Below are 4,832 nucleotides of genomic sequence, written 5' to 3' on the forward strand. Positions count from 1 at the left end.
CTGCTGCCGCCCGGGCTCTCGCGGCGCCCGCGGCCACTGCTGCTGCTGAGGTTGCGGCGGCCGCGGCGGTGGCGGCGGCGGCGGCCGCTCCCCGCCGCGCGTCCGCCCTCTCGGGGCCCCGGCCGCCGGCGCTCAGATCGCCCCCCGGGCCGTGCTCTCCGGCCGCCCCTCCGCGCGCTCCTCGGCTCGGCCCGCCCGGCTCGAATCGGCTCCGCTCGGCCCGGCCCGGCCCCTGGCTCTCCGCAGGCTGCTCAGCTCGCTCTCAGCTGCTCCTGCAGGAAGCGACGCAGGCCCGGCCCACCGGGGGAGGGGCCCGCGCGCCTCCCGACCCCCAGCCCGGGTCCGGACACGCCCCGCTCCCAGCTGGAGAAAGGAAATGGGAAGGAGCACAGGAAGAGGCGCGAGGTGCGGGAGGAGGGGGGGGGGCTTTAAAGGGCCAGGAGGGCCGGGCTCTTCCCGCCCCCGACGCCCCAACCCAGCCCCGGGGACCTCCCACTGCCCAGTCTTCTCCCATCCTGAATAGAGCGGGGAGACTTTGCCTGGGCTCTGGGCCGCCGGCTCGCCTCGGGTCCTGGCCTCTTGCCTCAGTTTCCCCTTCCTGCCCCCAAAACGAGGGCAGGGCGGAGCTGGTGGTGAGTCACCCGCTCCAGTTCCTCTTCCAGCCGCGGAAGCTGGAGGAAGAAGGGGAGCACTGGGGGCTGGCGGTGAAGGAAAATGGGCAAAGGTGGGAGGTTAAGTGGGCTCGCTGACCTCCTCGCGGACGTTTATTTTTGTCTGTAAATACGCCAGTTTAGGGGTGACCTCGCAAGCCGCCCCACCCTGGAGAGGAGGCCGAAGAATGTCGGGGGAGAGGCGGCCTTTCTCTGAGTGAGGGTGACCAGTCCGTGGGGGTTGGGGGAGGAGGGACGGGCCAAGAGCTCTACAGTCGAATCCCTCCGTGATCCTCGGAGCACTGTCTGTCTAGCACATCTCGGGTCCTCACGCGGGTGTCTGCGTTGGGGAGAACGTGCTATATATGCATGGAGGGGGCACACGTCCCCGCAGGGTGCACCCACGCTTGGGTGAGGGGGGGCAACGATGCCATCTTGATGGAGAGCGAGTCGGCAACTGTGGGCTCAAGCTTTCCTTCTGACACCCTCTGGCTGGGTGACCCCGAGCCCCAGACAACGCCCTAATTCCATAAAATGCGCTGCTTTTCTTCCTGGGGTCCCTCCTAGTTCCCAACATCTGGCTTAGCTTGACGCAGGAAGTCCGGATCCCTTAATTTCCCATATAGTGGGGGAAGGGCAGCTGAACACCCAGGTGAGGAATATAGATCAAGTTTCGTGAAGAAAGAAACTCACTCCCCCAAACTTTGTTTCCCCACCCCCACCTAGCTAGCACTCAAAAAAGCCAGAGGGCGCGGAGTGAGTCATTTTTATCCATATTGTGCCTTATTATTATATACATTAGCTATGTGACCTTGAGCAAATCACCTCCCGGTTTCCTCTGTCAGATTTATCACTTCCAAGGTCCCTTGCAGCTCTCTCTCATCCTATGTATTATAGAGCTATATATTCTCTCCCCATATTCTCCTTCTGTTGGTATTGAACTGAATTAAAGCGTTGACTTCCAGGGTGCCAGAGAGGTCACCCGCTGCTTCCGGGCAAGGCCACACCTAAACTCCTGCTCCCCGTGGCTAAGAATCTAGCCCACTTCTGAAGCGGTCTGGAGGCGGAGACGTGTCTGTATGTGTAAACACGCCCGCCTACTGCTGTAGGTACTGTGGTGTGTTTTGGCATGTACCCATTTATCTATTTCTGCAGGGGAGGAGCCCAGTATACCTGCAGCCCCGGTGTGGGTGTGTGGGTGTAAATGCACAGGTACCCCAGCATTATTTTGGGGGGATGGATTCTCTTTGCAGGTCAGTAGCGGAAATTTTGTGGGGGAAGCATTGGGAAGCTCAGAACCTGTGGCCCCGGGCTGCACACGTACACTGTGTGCGTGTGTGCATTGTGTATATGTGTCTGACAGCACAAAATGCCCCCCTCTCTGCCTGTCCCGGCGCCCCCAGCCCCCCTCTCCCCCCTTTCCATTTTGGCTCTGTCTCTGGGAAGGGTGGGAAAGCTGTGGGGAGGGGAAGGTGTCAGAAGCCATTCCAGTGGCGGAAAGGTTGCAGGTGGATGTCTAGACAAAAAGGGGATTCTACTTGGCAACAAGAGATTGGCTTCCATGGGAGAGGTGCCAGAGATGCTCGTGGCAGGGGCTTGTGGGTGGGCTGACTCGCTCCCTCGGAGACAGCAGCAGCCCGTGAGTCACGGTGCCCCAAATCCAGGGAGACCGGTCTCCTTCCACTTATTTCTACCCGGATTGACAAGTTTGTTTGAAAGTGTGTGGCCACTGGGAGTATTTATAATCACACCAAAGGGAAGGAAAATGCCAGCTTGGAGCATTCTCTGCCTGCTTTGCTCCCTCCCCCAATGCGGTCTCTGTCAGGCCGTTTATCACCTGAGTTAGCTGTGGGTGAGCTGGCTGGCTCCCTCTTCTCCTGGAGGAGCCTCACCTGCCAACCGCTGCCGCCCCCTCCCCCCAGGGACCTTCTCCTCGTCACCCTGGCGAGGCCGGGATGCTGAGATGGGCTCCCCCTCCCCTCCCCCTCCTCTGTAGTCCTCCAGCCTCCTGGTGAGTGAATGCATGTGGAATGAAGGCTGGGGGTGGGAGCTGGCGCTGGAGCTTCAGTCCTCAGCGATGGAATTTCATTTATTAAATGTCTGCTCGGCTCTCAGCTGCCGGGGCTGTTTGTCTTTGTTTCTCGGGCTGTGTGGGTGAGTTGGAGAGCACGTGGCCGCCCGCACTGGCAGACGAGAAGGAGCGCAGACAGGTGCCCGGCGGCCCCCCTCAATCTCTCGGTTGGGCTCCGTCTCTGGGGTGAGGAGGGGAGGGCGTCCCCAGAACCAGGATGAACCGACTCCGGGGGAACCTCTAAGCAGACGGGGCGGGGACAGAGCCCAGAGCCATGGATCTAGAGCTGAGGCGTTTGAGGCGCTCTAGTCCAGACACGGCATCAGAAGCTGGATTTGAATCCAGGCTTTCCTGACTCCGACCCTCAGTCTAACCCCCGCAACCCCGCCATGTTCTCCCTCCCCAAAATGCGCAGAAATCTGGGGAGGGGGCTCGTTTAACTAAAAAAAACATTTATGAATAGTGGAAGTCACTGAACCAAAAGTCAAAAGCAAGCCCTGCCCTTAAGGGGCTTACAGTTTCTTGGGGGGATCCTGCGGACGCCGCGGTTTTCCGAGACCTATTGTGTGGTAAAAGGCGGCAGCCGTCCGCGTCCCCACGGGACTACGTTCTGCCGGAAGGACTGGCGCCCACGGATACAAAGTATCCAGAGTCAATACAAAGTGATCGGGAGGCTGGGGCGTTATCGGACATTCGGGAGCACGTGACGTCCGCGAATCTCGGGCCACTGAGGCTTGAAGGAAGCCGCGTCCTCCGCCCGGGTCTCGCCATGTCACGAGGAAGCGCCCAGAAGCCCCCTCCCCTCAGCCACGCTTGCAGGACAGGGACGCTTAGGTTCCAGGGACAACCCTCTGCTGACCCCTTGTGGTGGAGGCGGGGCGCGCACGCCCGCGCTCCCAAGGCCGGCTCTTCCGCAGAGGATGGGGCGCGAACTGCTCCCTCCTTCCCCCTAGTGGCGGACATCCCGTGCTCCGGAAGGCTCCCGAAGGGGCTGGGGGGGGGGGGGGCGGGGCGGTGAGGAACAGCCAGGGAGAGAGGGTGGGAAGGACGAGGATGTCATTTTCTATCAAGCCCCTCCTCGCTTTGAATGGGCTGCGGAACATGGGGACGATTTGTCCGTCCCGGGAAGTCTGACGAAACTGCAAGGCTTGTTTTGTGACTCCCCGAGTGTGCGAGCTGAGAGAAGGCGAGCGAAGCTTCCCCAGGTCCCCGCTGTGTGGCGGGCGGTTAACCACGCGCGCTGATTGTCCGAGCCCCGGCTCGTCTCTAACCCCCCCACCCCCGGTCAGCCGGGCCGGATCCCCGTGCGCCCCGGAGCTTGCTCGCCTTCCCCAGGCGGCCTGGCCGTCTGACCTGGGACATTCACAGCCTCCTTGGATCCCCCTTATCTCACTAGTAAACTGTGGGGCTTGAACTTTCTAATCTTCCAATTCCTGTACAAGGCGGTTTTTTTTTTTTTTTTTTTTGACTAGTACTAAGTGTGACTTAAGATGTTCCCCCACGTCTCGGTTACTGGGGCTCCGTTAGCATCAGTTTAGGCTCAGGGCAGGTACAGAGAAAAAGGTTGGATTTAGGAGAAGAAACTGCCACCATCAAAGCAAGCGGGCTCCTTCTCTGCTCCTCGGGGTTCTAGAAGGCTGCCTAAAGCACTGAGGGTGCCGAGTTCGCCCAGGGCCAGGCGGCCGCAAATGTCTCCGGCAGAATTTGAACCCGGGACTGGAGACTCACTATGTCCCACGATCTCAGCAGGCTCAGAATTACTGATGAAGACTCGGGTTTGGGGTCTCCTAAACCTTCCTTTCAGGAAGGAAAGTGTTGTTTGCCCCCAAGGAGGGGAAAGTGGGGGCGGCAGTCTCATACGGAGATGTTCTGGAATATTGGACCGATTCTGGGGCCCCACCTTAGTTTGTCCGTCCCCGGGGTAGGCCGAGAACTCCAGCCCCACTCTGTGGCAAGGCTTTAGAAGGGAAGGGATGAGAGGCTGGCAAGGTAGGGATACCCTGCCCCTTCCCACCCCCCACCCCCCGACACCTGCCACTTCTGGAGCTTGGGGGGTGCAGACTACAACTCCCATGATGCAGCGAGACCTCGGACTCCCGGCCCTGACCGGC

The sequence above is a fragment of the Sminthopsis crassicaudata genome, chromosome 4 (assembly GCF_048593235.1).
Source record: "Sminthopsis crassicaudata isolate SCR6 chromosome 4, ASM4859323v1, whole genome shotgun sequence".
Taxonomy (NCBI): domain Eukaryota; kingdom Metazoa; phylum Chordata; class Mammalia; order Dasyuromorphia; family Dasyuridae; genus Sminthopsis; species Sminthopsis crassicaudata.